Source organism: Sus scrofa, chromosome 10 (assembly GCF_000003025.6).
Source record: "Sus scrofa isolate TJ Tabasco breed Duroc chromosome 10, Sscrofa11.1, whole genome shotgun sequence".
In the NCBI taxonomy this organism is placed as follows: domain Eukaryota; kingdom Metazoa; phylum Chordata; class Mammalia; order Artiodactyla; family Suidae; genus Sus; species Sus scrofa.
Window position 1 is genome coordinate 56,656,170 of NC_010452.4, and position 14,879 is coordinate 56,671,048.

A 14,879-nucleotide genomic window follows, 5' to 3' on the forward strand; every position below is an offset into this window, starting at 1 on the left:
GCTTCTCAGACCTTAATCCATGCTATATTACATTCACAAATAGGAATTCACATCCGCCATCCTCCTCCCTCTGAGAGACAGGAATAAATAATATGCTATTAAACTCCTATCTCTGCTTTCTGCCTAAGAACATTAAAAGGAAAAACGGAAAAATGGTAGCTTCCACATTATCCTATTCCCAGGGGATGGGGGCTGCCGACTGGAAACAGGAAGATCCATTCTGGGTGATTCAGTAGAAGAAGCCCTTGTATAACCAACCAATATATTGAGAAACCTGAAGACGATGCCTTTGGTGGGTCCTAGGAAAGATACAGATAATGGAGGAATTGAATTTAATTCCCATTTGACTATTACAATGCAAGAGCCCATGTTTGGAAAGTAGAATTGATTTCCTTCTAAGATATACCCTATGACAACGACCTCAGAGCCTTTAGCCACCCACTCGTTAATTTGTCTTACGACAAATACGTGTTCGCCATTTACAGTGTGCAAGACACAAGAGCATAGAAATCTAAAATCTAGAAAACTCACTGTGTGTCACTTAGGTTTTGTGATGTGTGACAAAGGTAAGAGGAAACTGGCTATTCTCCTGTAAAATTCAGGTGACCTGGTTCACTGTGTTATCTGAAGGTAGGGCTGGGTAACCTAGTACATCGCTGCTTTCACAGAAATAACGGAAGGAGACTGGGTTTCGTGGTGCTCTTCCTTTTGGTCTACAGAAGATAAGCATGGCTTTGGCTTCCTCACATGGACCTCACCTTTGATTCATTCATTCCTGCATCTATCAGGTATAGGACCCTCATCTACCAAACACCAGAAGACAATGAATTCTTGGGGCTGATGGGTCAAAGATGGAGGTGGATTGGTTCCTTCAAAGGAGTTTATCACAGAGCAGATGAAAAGAGAAAGACACATTCCTAGGCAGAGTGTTATAGGTGCTGGGATGACCTGGGTTCAGTGGGACCCCAGGGAGTTTTGGGAAGGCTTTGGCAAGCTTAAGACTCGTAGGCTAAATGTGAATGATAAGCAGATATGTGGGATGAGAAAGGAGAAAGTCTTTGGAGTGATGGCACAGAGGGGGGAAGGCACAGCCTGGCGAGCTCAGGAAAAGATACGTGTCTGTTTGACCAAGGCCAGGTACTCAGCCCCAGAGTGAGCGGGGGACAGAAAGTGGGACAGGGAAAACCCGCCAAGTGGTGGTGCTGGGGGAGGGCTGTGTGGGAGGAATGACCTGGTCCATCGAAAGTCCTCTCTGCCGTGACAGCTAGAGATTCCTTTACCTAGGCTGTAATCCAAGCCTACCTTTCTTGGGGGTTTTTGTTTTTTTCTTTTTAGAGCTCCACCTGTGGCACATGGAAGTTCCTGGGCTAGGGGTTGAATCGGAGCTGTGGCTGTAAGCCTACACCACAGCCATGGCAACACCAGATCCGAGCTGCATCTGTGAACTACGCTGCAGCTTGTGGCAACCCTGGATCCTTAACCCACTGAGCAAGTCCAGGGAATGAACCCACATCCTCATGGACACTATGTCGGGGGTTCTTAACCCGCTGAGCCACATGGGAGCTCCTCTTGAGGGTTTTTTTTTTTTTTTAACAAACAAATACATATTGAGAAGGAAATATGGCTCACCTGAGAGATAAATTCGAGATTGTTATTTAAAGCCGTTCTACAGTTTATTGACTGAATACATGGGAACATTTCAAGAAATAGCTAAAATAAAAAGACTGTGATTTTGAAATGATTGACCTAACAATTTTGTTCTGCAAAAGAGAGTTTATTGTAATTTACCAAATCAACATGGATTTTTAAAAAATTAGGGGATGATTACTCTGCAACAAGTCAAATGGAAAATACTTTCTGAATGTTGAAATAGAGATATCAATAGATACACACAGAAGAATAAACAGAAAGATATGAATCTCATGGGCTCGTGGAAGAGTGTGCTGTGTATAAACATATATTCACTAATCTATTTTTATTCTCACTGGTACCCTTTTAAGACTAATAATGCAATGAGAACTTACAAAGCAAGCAGGTTGTATATTCCAATTCAATTTACAGAAAAAAATCTTGAATCAAACATGAGTCAAGCAAAGTTTATTTATGTATCATACACAAAAAGAACATTTGAAGCCCCATCCCCAAAATACACACACACACAACATACACACATGCATACACACACACATACATACATGTATGCATACAGTACACACACACACATATACATGCACATATATAATACACATATGCATATACATGCGCACACATATACACAAACGTGTATACACAATACAGATGTATATCTACACACATGCATTACATATATACACACGTGAGCATGCACACACATTTAATGAGGCAACGCACCCAGCATCACTGAGTGTTTTCATATCCAAACATACTTGAAGCACTTAGCTTGGGTCTATCCCATAAATAAGCATGTCACAGGATCGCCATGAAAAGCGATTCAGATTTGATTTTCCATTTTGTTTCACTTTGCTTCCTCTATGAGTCTCTGCAAAAGAAGGCTCAGAAAGAGTTTTTCAGATCCATGTTTTTAGACTTCATGGGATGTGCCGTCTCTGGCATCTCCACTTTTTAAAAGCCCCTTTTGTCTTTTTGAGACATGCATCTTCTTTGTCACCAGCTGGACTCAGCTCTGAGTGTCCGGGACACATCTCAGAACACACCAGGCCCCCGGCCATCACCACCTGGCCAGCTGACCTCTGCTCAGGTCTGCAGCCTAAGACTCCATTATTGGTGAACTGAAGATGGAGGTCATTTCATATTTCATTCATTTCCTATCATTTCAGCTAAACTGAAATTACAGTTTACGGTAGACCTTTTCCAAAGTACTGACTAGCTCTTCTAGCAGATCAGCTTGCTTAGGTGACCTGAGGGAAACTTCTGTGGATAGTTTACCGGAGTAGGCCCATCAATAGGGAGTGCTGATCGACCTCAGACAAACCACAGTGAAGGTTCTAGTCCTTTATCTTGAAAGACAGAAGACCAGAGACCTCCTATCTCAAAATGTCCACATGACAATCACTTTTGCTTAGTTTCAGGAACATCTTGGGATCAATTGTTTTAGACCCACTTGGGTATTGGTTTCCAAAAAATGCAAAATCGTAGGCTCAAACTTAGACGCCCCAAATACCATCTCTGGAGGAAACGCTCCAGAATCTGGGTGTCTAGAAAGTTTTCCAGGAAGTTTATTCATTGACTGAAGTTTGGGGGCGACCGCCTCATGGTTTCAAGAGAATGATGTTCTAGACAGAAGGACAGATTCATTTTCTGGAGAGAACGGTGTCCGCAGAGAAGCATCCGGTTCCCCCAGACAGCCACCATCCAGTCTCCCAGATCACAAAGAGAACCATATGAAAATTCTCTCATCCAGATGATCCCTCCTGAGCTTTCCAGTAATTTTCAGTCTATTTCCAAGGAGTCAGACGTTGTGAGGTTGCATCTGGGAAGGTTTGCAGAGGGCCTAAGGAAGTTTTGCCTTGGCATTCCATATTATTATTTACGTGCAATGCAATTAGAGAACTTTCTTTCCATAATGGGCAAAGATGACAGACGTCTAGTTCATTCCTCAGGGTATTTGAGGAGCAAAAAACTGGCTGTAGGAAAGCAAGGCATTAGCCCAGTCTTTGCTATAATAACCATCAGCATGGAGATGAAATAAGAATATATTAGCTGCAGGGGGAAGGTTAGCTGAAGGCTCGAAATGGGGCTGCTGCTGATACACTCATGGCCAGCCGCTCAATCCCCTCCCCCACCTCCCTGTAAGAGGTCAGAGCAAAAGCCCTGAAACGCCCAGTGTGTGGAGATGTCAGTGGCAATAATTTTTTTTTTTTTTCAGTTAATGGGCTTCGTGAATACAGAGATTTTTTAAGTTAAGGCAATTATCTAATTTCGACTCACCACTTGCTAATTTACTAATTCATTAACTCGGGGAAAATGGCCATTCTGTATGATGCTGGCCTCCCCAACATGGAGCTGAATTTGGCAGGGCTTTATTTCCAACAACACCAGGGACGAAAAGCATGAGATATTTTTGAAGAATAATAAAAAATGGATTAAAGGGAATAGAAATAATTTATCATGTGCAGATGTGCAGAAAGAAAAGATGGTGGCTTTTCAGTCTGGTTTGATAAAAACAAAATTATGGTGAAGGCGACTCGCCCAATCATTGGTTTGGGAATACAGGGCCCTGGGTGTCTGATGAGCTATGAGGTGCACTAGCTTTCATAAAAATTACATCATCAAAGGAACAGTCAGTAAATTTCCCTTCTTCTGACTAACTGACCCCAGACTTTGCAACCTTGATGAGAAGAGAGAGCAAGAAAGATCTGGCAGGTTTTGAAACCCAAAGGCTGTGTACATGTCAGTGCCTCTCTAAGGAGGTTCTCAGCTGCAGAGGACTTGAAAGTCTGCTACGATTCTGCACTGTAAGAAAGGATGAAAGAAATGAATCCAAGAGAGGAAGGATGTAGGGTTGAGGTATGATTTGAAGCTTCTAGAATCTTCCAAGGAGGAAAACATTTCTAAACAGCTTACCAGTACTTTTCTGCATCTCTGAAGTAAATGAATTACCAATGAGTCCCACTTTCATAAAGTGCTAAAGTGTTTTATTCAGGGCATCTATTTGAAAAAAATGCAAGAAAAATTGTCATGGTTTTCAGAAAGATTTATAATCAAAATTGTTACAATTTTTTCCTATCTGGTGCATTTCACACTCTTAAAGGTGTCTTTTGATGAGTAACTTATTAATCTTTTTCTTTCATGTTAGAGATTTTTCTGTCTTATTTTCAAAATATTTCCATACCTTAAGGTTATGAAAATATCCTGCCGTATAACCTTCTAAGACAACTTTTAAATGCTCTACTGTTTTGGCTTTAACACTTGGTCAAGACTCCACTTGGAACTGATTTTTTTTTCTGACATGGAGATCCATTTGTCCCAGAGCTTCTTATTAAGAAGACTGTCCTTTCTCCATGACTCTGCAGGGTCACCTCTGCTATATATTAAGTTTCCGTCTGTATATGGGTCAGCCTCTGGAATTTTATTCTGTTCCACTGATCTTAATGCTTATCCTTGCACCAATGCCAAGGTGCCCTGTGCTTTAGTTTCCAAGTTGTCTTGGTATCTGGTAGAGCAAATCTTCCTTTCTCCTTCCCATTCATCAACTTTTTCTTCAAGAATACCCTAATTATATACATTTTCCTTTGCTTCTTTGCTTTGCCATATAGTTTTATAATAAATTTGCCAAATTTCACAAAAGAAAAAAAAACTGTTGATACTTTAACTGGAATTGCTTTATAGTATAGAATTTGGGAGAGAAAAATATTTGCAATGACACTACTTCTAATATGTGAATATCTCTATATTTAGGCTTTCTTTAATTTTTCTCAGTTGTGTATTATGATTGAGAAAGATCAGAGTCGCCCACCAAGAAGTAGGGCACTGCTGGCCATTGGAATTGCAGATGCAAGAACTCTGTCTAAAGCAAACTACTTCACAATCCCCTGCGGGGTTAACGTCTGCAAAGGGGCATCGGCCTTTTATGAATTGTATTAATTACACTCTTAAGCCCCATGCAAATTGCAAAATCATTTTTTCCAATTGAGTTAATAAAGCCAGTTTGTAGAGGCATGCTGTCTTTCAGTAGAAAATTAGCCCAGCACATTATTTGTAGATAGATAACAGAAATGTGGTGGCCAGTGTTCCTGGGTTGTGATGGCAATATGTTCTGGGAGGCCTGCTTTGTGGTGTGTGTGTGTGTGTGTGTGTGTGGTGTGTGATTCATTTCCCTCTGACAGAGCTGGATGTGCAGGGCACTGTCACACTTTCTGATGGTGTTTTATCCATCACTGGGGAGCTGCAAATTCATTCTCAAAGTCTCAATCCTGAGACATGTTATTATCACTTGGAACTTTCATGAAAAACAAGACCACCTTTGAAAGTGGCTGGCGCTTCTGACTGCTCTCACCTCTGACAGCCTTAGTGTCCTTCCTCCATGAAATCCAGGCAGCAATAGAGATAGTACCATCTCGCACCTCCTGGCTCTGGGCAGAGGACCCACAGCTCTGGAAGAACCAGAATTCCTTGGCATTTCCTGACCTGGCAGTCTTGAAAGTGGCTGGCCTGAGCCATGCAAAAGGGCCTGTGGCCCTTTTGCTTCCCTGATGCTATCAAGCATGTAGGATGCCTGTGGGAGACTGAGAAAAAAATGTCTCCTCCGGGCAGAGCATTGCAATTAGCTGCCCCTCTGGGAAGCACCCCCTTTGTTATTATGGCCACTGGTAGGCAGCTGTTATCTGACTACTGAAGGCTTGTGTGGGCTGCAACCCACACACCTGTCCCTGATGGCTTTTCCCACAAGGACAAGTCACAAGATGCAAAGAAGTGAAGTTTGTCATGAGGGTTTTATAAGCTCCCTGTTCTCTATTTCATATCCTCAGGGTTAACGCCATAGCAGGAATGAACTCAAAGAGGTAAATTCACATTAAAGCAAGAATGGCTCTTAATAGTTTAATGCACTCTCTCCCAAGAGATTTACTTTATTCAAAGGTTTCTGACAAAAAAAAAAAAAAAAAAAAAAAAAAAAAGACTGAAAGTATGGAAATATTCCATTCAAGTGTTAGCCAGTGAGAGAGTTATATTTGGGTGAGGGGATTTCAGCTCACACTTCCCAGGCAAGACCACTCTGGAACCTCCAATCAGAGCAGGAACACCTCAGATGCCTCTGCTCACCAGGGGATGGGATTTGAAATTAGTTTTGCTGTTGTTCAGTCCTGGGTACCAGGGTGACTCACTAACTACGGTTTCCCCTCCTTCCTGCCTTGTTGATCCGTCTTCTTCCATTGCCTGGCGTTTGGAGCCTCAGTTAGAATGCTTCCTCTCACTTTGGTCTGAGACCAAGCCTGTCTCTGTAGTTAGAGTTTTCAGCTCCATAATGCCCTCTATAGACCGGGGTCCTCTGTGAGGGGATGGTTCTACTCCTTCCCAGACCCTGACCCACTCGGAAGGGCTCATGTTCACTGAGCAGGACAAGGTCTGGCTTTCCTCGAGGGTCCAGCCTGCATCTTGGCTATCTTCCCCTCCCTGGTACGTCTATCTCAATGTATTCCTGTTCCACGTGGGTCCCTGGATGTTGCAACATGTCCTAGATCTTAAATCATCCCAAAGAATATCAAACAGGCTTTGGCGTCCCTCAAATCAAATAGGGTTGGTTCCTCGATTAAATGCAGTCGTTACATAAAAATGTGTGATACCATCTCATTTTAGCCTTGCGAGGATTTGAATGAGATAGATAAGTTAGGCATTACTATCCCAAGTGAGAAACAGTTATAGCAGAGTAAAATTATGGCAACCAAACGGGACAGGTGGGAGGGTGGGAAGGATGGACTGGGGGTTGGGGATTGGCATGTGCACACTGAGGTATATGGAATGATTGGCCAGTGGGGACCTGCTGTATAGCACAGAGGACTGTACCCAGTGTTGTGTGATAACCTATGTGGGAAAAGAATCTGAAAGAGAATGGATGTGTGTATATGTACAACTGAATCACTTTGTTGGACCGCAGACATTATCACAACCTTGTAATCAACCGTACTTCAATAAAATTCAAATAAAAAATAGAAAAGAAAAAGAAGAACAATTTGAAAACGAGTAAATGGTGGTTCATCATGACCTACTCAGAATCACACAGCCAACTCAGGAGGGACCTGGGGACCTAGGTCTCCTGGCTTTGGTCCCAACATCCTAACTTCATTTCTTGTCACAATGCCAGGCTTCCCTCATTGTCCATCAAGGTTGATTTTAATCTAGAGATGGTTCCCATGGGTGAGCATGGCACTTCGAACTCCACGCTCCACTGGCTAAAGAATACTTAAAACTTCACTTCTTCCAAGTTTGCAAAATGGAACAGTTCTTTAGGCTGCAAGTGAAGGCGATAGTTTTCAGAAAACACAGGAGGTGCCCTGCTGGGAGGTAATTTAGCTTTTGGACTTAGAAATAAGGAGGACCTCATGGTTCCACCTCCAGCAGAGAACCGCAGTGCTCCTTATTCTTGGTTCCTGGAGACACATCCCATCCAGCCTGGGGTCCAGTGCTCTTGCTGGGCTGCCCCCATCTCTCCATGGCATCCTGAGGGATGTGGAGCAGAGCACAGGGGGCTCACCCAGGCAGGCACATCAAGTGTGGTTGCAAGGCGGAAGCCGCTGACTGACAGCTGATGTGGTGGCGTCTAGAATTTTTTTTAAACTCCATTTCCATTCCAAGTCTTGGTTAACCTTGATCTCATTTTGTCCAGTGCAGGTTAGACCAGGTGTCAGCAAATGTTTTTCATAAAGGATCTGTTAGCAAATATTTTTAGCTTTTGAGGGCCCTATTTATGTAACTAAAGGCATGGCTATGTTCCGATTCAACTTTATTTACAAAAACAAGTTGTGGGCCAGATTTAGCCTGGGGACAGAGTTTGCCAAGCCCTGGTTTAGACTGGTGTGTTTGTGCATTTTTTTTTTGAAACTTACCAAAGTTCCAGCGGTCATTATCAGCAGGATCATCCCCATAAACTCCTTCCATGCTAACTTTCAAGCACAAGGATCTCATTAGAAATGAAACTCTACTGCGTTCCAGTAAGAAAAGCTCTTACTGACTTCAGGAATAAAACCTCTGCTTACTGCTCGATGTCCAAAATTGCTTGTCGAGTACAAGGACGTGCCTCTATTGAAGATAAAATGAATGAAAGCAATTTGCTTCATACAAGAATTTTGGAATGTGAGAAGCCTCACCTTTTAGAGGAAGCATGAGATGGTTTTCATTCTCTGACAAAGGTAGATGCTTTATCTAAATAATCCAATACATAAAGACAACTGTGAACCCTGGCCTGGGAACTGCATATGCTGCAGGGTAGCCACAAAAAAAAACTGTGAAAAAGAAACATGTAACATGTGCAATCAATAAGTTTTAATTAAATTTTCCAAATGAAACTGTTAGCGGCAACTTCTATATTGTAAATACATTAACTCATAAATAGAATATGTTCCAGGAATACAGATATAAGTATATAAGGATATACGACACTTCTGTAACATTCAGATTAATTCAGATTTTATTTATGATTTAGCATATTTATGATATAGAAGAAATTGCAGCTAATGTTTATAAAATTAAAAGGATACATACAATACTTTATTATACAGTATGTGTACATATATAGAAATATATCAGGACATATATATATCCCTCTCTATCTCTTTAGGTCTTTGTAGAAATGCTGCTTATAGGACATGCTCAGTCAATTAGGGTTTGAAGGTTGGAACAGCTCTCTGCATCTTTGTCTCCTGGCTGGTAGGAGCCTGGCTCCTAACCTCTCCGTCATCCCGTCTCCCTGAAGTGCGAGATGTTATTAATGGGAATATGCCGCTCAGATAAATGGTGTCAGGCATGGGAAAAAAAAAAAGTTAGGACCTCTGCACTAAAGCAATCAGCTTCCGTGCATGGTGATAATGGGTCGACTTCCCAGGGTTGGGTTTCTGGCGGAGACTCAGCCTCAGTGCAGTCAAACCCAGGGTGTCTCTTGCCGCACCACGCGGTCCTAGTGGCCATGTCTTTATGTAATTGTGCAGAAAGAACACATTGCAGCTGCACAAGCACTGTGCTCAACACACTTTCCTGCATCAGAACTTTTGTAAAGATACTGAAGCAAGATGCACCAAGGCAGAAAGTCCTTAATAGACAAGGTTTGATGAAGCAGCACTGTGTGGACCCCAAACAAGGTGAAACGGGGCAGAAGGTAATGAATCCTGCAGGGACATCTCTACTCAGTCTTCCTTAAGTGCCTTATCACAGAGGAAACAGAAAACAAAACCCAGAGAGGGAAAATTCTTCAGCCCCCACCTTAGGGATGAACCAGAAGAGCATTTTTCCCCCTGACCAACTTTCTAAATCTATAAATGGACGTGAAGGTAAGCGCTTCCCAAGACCAGATTCAATCTAAGCCCCAGTTCTGCGCCTTTCATGAACCACCTCTGTAAGAATTTGTTCTGAAATGGATTGCGTATGCTTGGCATCTTTGCCCGCATATGCAGGGCATGCCTGAAGCTTGGAGGTGCCCCTTCCTGGCTTCGGCTGGTCATTTACGCAAGTTCTTCAAGTAAATGCACATCCTGAAGCATGAGGAAGAGGGCCAGCCTCTCCAATTCCTTTAGAGATTTTCAGCCGTCCTCATTGAAATAAATGTACTGGAAACAGCACAAGTAGAAAATAGCACAAAGACGACCACGTTTGCATAAAGAAGCCATTAGGAAGGTGTGCCAATGGAACGCTTGTGTGATGTCGCATAACAAATGCACACTTTCATTTAGTTATTTTGAAGATTCAGTTTATCTAGTAGTTTTTGCATTTAAAGAGCATGATGCTGAATGATTCTCCATTCCTGAGATGCCAGCAGTTCTTGAAAAAGCATTCACAGAATGATTAAAAGCATAATAAAAGAGTAAATCCCAATGTAATATTTATCCAGCCTGAGTTTTCAGCTTAATACATCCAAACCCGTCCCATCCCCCAATTTGCACAATCACAGCTTAATAAAGGACATATTTTAAAACGTAGGCTGTTAGAAAACAGTGAGAGAAGCCAAAAACAGAACCACAAAACTCCCCCAAATGCCTCCAAGATGGAGACTTACAGACGGGGAACTGGATGGAAATTTCTAGGTGCTGCTTTTTGGATCCCTCTCAAGGGCAGAAGCTGAAAGGTCCCAGATGGCTGAGCCGGGGTGGTTCTGAAAGAGGGTCAAGTTCAAGAAAACAAGAAAATGCAAACGCCCAATAAGAATATGCAAAGGCAGCCTCACGACTCGTGGGGATTAAAAGGAGACATATTTTTCCTAGTCTCTCACGTTAGCAACAAGTAGATGGCCCCGCTAATTGGTTTTGCTCCCACCTTCGACCCCTCCAGTTTCACCTAAGATGCATCTGGCAGGGCCTGAGGCACGTGGAGTCTCTCCCCTAGTTAGAACACTCCAGGCACCAGGAACAACCCTCCATCATGGGCTGTGGCTCCAAGCCCTGCTCCCCCATCTCACGTCTCTGTTCCCACTAGCCTCCTTGCCTGCCCTTGAAATGATCGGGCAGTGCCAACCTCAGAGCCCTTGTACCTGCTCTTCTGCTGCCTGAAATGCTGTTTCCTTGGATCTTCACAAGGCTTCCCTTCATTCTGTTCCAGGCTCAAGTGTTGCTTCCTGTCTAAATTAGACAGATTCTGTCCAAATAGCATCAGCCCACCAGCCTTGCGTTACTTTCTTCATAGCACATAGGGCTTCACAAAAGTATTCTGTAAATATGTTTGTTTTTGTCGGTCTTCCCACAAGATCTGAGTGCCTCGAGGACAGGAAATTCTTTTTGTTGTTGTCTGTGGCTGTTATCTTAAGTGCCCAGAAACGTACCTAGCCCACGTAAATGAGTGCTGATTGAACGGATTTAAATGGCTTGATCTGGGCTTATCAAGCTGTTTTACCTGTGTTCCCTTCCAGGACAGAGGGGAGCGAGGTGGGTACCAGCAGGATGGGAAGTAATCTGAGAATGTTATCAAACACCTCTCAAAAGTTGACATTCTAACACGATGGAAGATAATATGAGAAAAAGATGTATATATATGACTGGGTCTCGTCACTGTACAGCAGACATTGGCACAACCTTGTAAACCAACTAATTTTTAAAAAGTGAAAACATAAATAAATAAAAAGTTTATATCTTTGGACTCCGTTTACCACTTGTAAAAACTGACACTAGAGAAAAGAATCAGAGATCCCGACAAAAGTTGACTATGAAGATATTTATTTCTGTGTTATCAACAACAGTGACAAATGGAAACGATGACGATAAATCGCCATACGGTGACGACACAGCAGTGGCTGCACCGATGGAAGTTACCAAGTGCCGGGTAAGGTGCTATGTACTTGAAATGTTCTGTAAATGAATTTGTATCCAATGTGCAGATGGGGACACAGAGCTGACTTGCTGGGGGCTCTCTTGCCCACAGAGGGGCTTCACTCACCGGGTTTGGGAAGAACGGGGACTCAAGGTCTTGCTTCCCAGCCTGAGTTAAGAAATGATAAACTATGCCTGCTTTGCAAACCCATGCCAAACCTTCTATCCTACTTGGCAGAGGCTGCCTGGGACAGGGGAGAGTCAAGGGCACGCTCCAGCGGCTGGGATGCGGTGGTTCTTTCAGCCCTAAGCACCCTCAGCTCCCCAGGACAGCGCACAGGAAACCGGATCCATCCGTCCTCTGAAGTGTGCAGCCCAAGGACTTTGCCGGCCTTTATCTCTGACCTTTAGTAGATCAACAGTAAGCAAACAAACTCTTTCCTCTGCCCCGCCCTCCCCTCTTTCTATTGTTGCCAGGGTCCACGGTTTCCTCTGGAATCCCTGAGCAATTCTCCGTGGAGTCGCACTCATTTCCTGTCCGGGGAGCCAGGGCATCCGATCGGCGGGCCAGAAGCAAGCCGAGGAGCAGGCAGCCCGGGGTCTGTTTCTCCTCATTGTCCTCAGGGAGCCCGCGCTGCTCTGCTCCCCTCCAGCCCAGGGCGCTGGCACCAGAACCGAGCCCAGGGTAGGAAGCCACTGCCCGGGAACTGCAGACCTTTCACCTTCGCTCCGCCTGCACAACGCTCCACGCCCCCTTCACCCCCTTCCCCACGAGGAGACTCGGTATCCCAGATGCTTGCAGCTCCATGGACTCCCCGTCCTCAGCTCCAGATGGTCTGGATTCGCTTTTCCAAATGGCTCTGCCTCTAATTCTTGTGCTCATTTTAACATCGTGTCCCCTCTGTGTGTTCTCCTGCTACATGTGAAATTGTTTTAATTTCAAGCCGATGCTGCTCAGCTAATTAATCAAATTTCTGCCAGCCACAGGCACAGAGATGCCCTCTGTTGCATTTCAGTGTATGTGAGTGTGTGTGTGTGCGTGCATGCGTGCGTGTGTGTGTGTGTGTGTGTGTGTGTGTGTAGAAGGGAAAATTCCTTTCACATGGCCTCTTGTCCCCAGAAATCTGAAAGTGTCTTTGTCTTGGCAGTTGTCCCAGCACCACCACCCTCTGCCCTTTTCTTTGGCCTGTTCTTCGGGTATTTTGAGAAAAGCCCAAGGATTCCTGCGCGGCTGACTTTCACAACAGCTACAGTTACGGGACCAGCTTGACCCAGTTAAGGAAATCCAAATTTACCCAAACTGAAGCTTCACTGGAGCCGAACTGTAACTGCTTTCCTTGGACCTTTGAGCCTCTGCCTGTTCCCTTTGGCTCCTTCCTTCCCACTGTCCTCCAGACAATGCGGGACCTCTGATTACAAGCAAAGTCTCCAGACCACCTCTCCTCGACCTGTCTTAAGCGTCAACTCCTTGGAGCCTTTTGGGGGGGGGGAATCAAGAAATAACTTGATCAGTTAATTAACTGAGCATTCTGAGTTGATGGCCAGTAGTCACTTCAGGCCATTTCCCAAGTATTTAACATTTGACTGATGTGTCAACAACAGTTAATCCAAAGGCCTCCTTCCGATGAGAACTTTAGCCCCACAGCGTGGGCAAATATCTCCAGTCATGCCTGCTTCTCGGCTGCATTTGCTTTTGGCCTCTCTCTGTGACTCTAGACCTCTAGGCAGTGCCTCCCCGTGAGGGAGACTCTGAGCTTGCCCTGGAGCAGGGCGTGTTCTTGGAGGTAAAGCCTGGAAGCTACTCAGGGCTGCTCTGCTCCCTTGGACCTCTCCCTGGGAACACGGGTGATCAAATGAACCGATCCAATGCGAACCTGAATATGCACTGAGTTTCTAGGATCAAGAATCAAATGTGAATTTCCTCCTTCTTCTTTGACTTGCACTAAGGTTTTCCTTTCCTTTGTTTTTCTCAAAGCAGGAGGAAGCAGCGAGGGAGAGGGACAGTCCTGAGGCCAGAGGACAGGGCCTTCTTTCTAATATTGTTTTTATTGATGAATAGCCATCTCACTCCCTCCGTTTCCTGGCTCTCTCCCCGGCTGCAGTGCACTCAATTATATTTTCTGGATTGTGTGCTACAGGGATCATTCTGCCTTATTCTTTTCGAAATTGGTTGGAATTTCAAACAAAGGGGAATGTGTTTTTAAGGAGGAAACAGGGGGAGTGAAAACTGCCCTGTCTTTCTGGCTGCAGACAAACGACTATTTGGTGAGCTTGCAAAATCTGCCGGGCTGCTGCCTGTGTTTGTTTCTCCAGCACCAAGAAGAAGACCTCGCTCCAAGGAACAGCACCCCCAGGTACTCCGAGGACAGCGGCTCTGTGTGGCCCTGTGTGCGGGGCAGACCGGGCTTCCGTGGTTCTTCTATGCCAGAACAACTCAGCAGAAAAAAAAAAAAAAAAAAAAAAAAGTCAAACCAATCCACCAGTGCCCACATGGCAAGGAGGCTATAGTGGATTCATGCCATCTTCACAGGGAAGAATGGATTAGGAGCCAAGCGAACAAGGTTTAATTTTTAGCTCCGCCACTTGCTACCTGTAGGTCATGAAATACATCTTTAGCATCCCTCCAAGGCTTCGTCTGCTAAGCAGTGGAATAAGGCTGAGAACGTGGGAGCTGTTGGGAGGATGGGGTGAAGTGTCGCTGGGGAAACACTCATCTTAATTGTGAGTGTTAAGGCTATAGAACCAGTTGATCTATGTAATAGGAACGTAGTGTGGCCTGAAGACATTGTCCCCCCTGCCCATCCCACAAAAGGGAAGGCACCCTGTCCAGCCCCCACGCCCAAGGGGAGAAGAAAGCACACGAAAGTGGGTGACTGGATCATTGTGTGGCCCTTCCTAACTCTGAAGGAAACCGCACGTTTCCTGTATTATTTTGTA

The 14,879-nt window shown here is 44.3% G+C and overlaps 1 long non-coding RNA gene across 1 annotated transcript; it reads left to right on the forward strand.

The window, feature by feature from the left end:
- On the forward strand, positions 11,841-14,389 carry LOC106505187. Its single transcript, XR_001299347.2, has 2 exons — positions 11,841-12,627; positions 13,091-14,389. It is a non-coding gene; the product is annotated as an uncharacterized LOC106505187 (long non-coding RNA).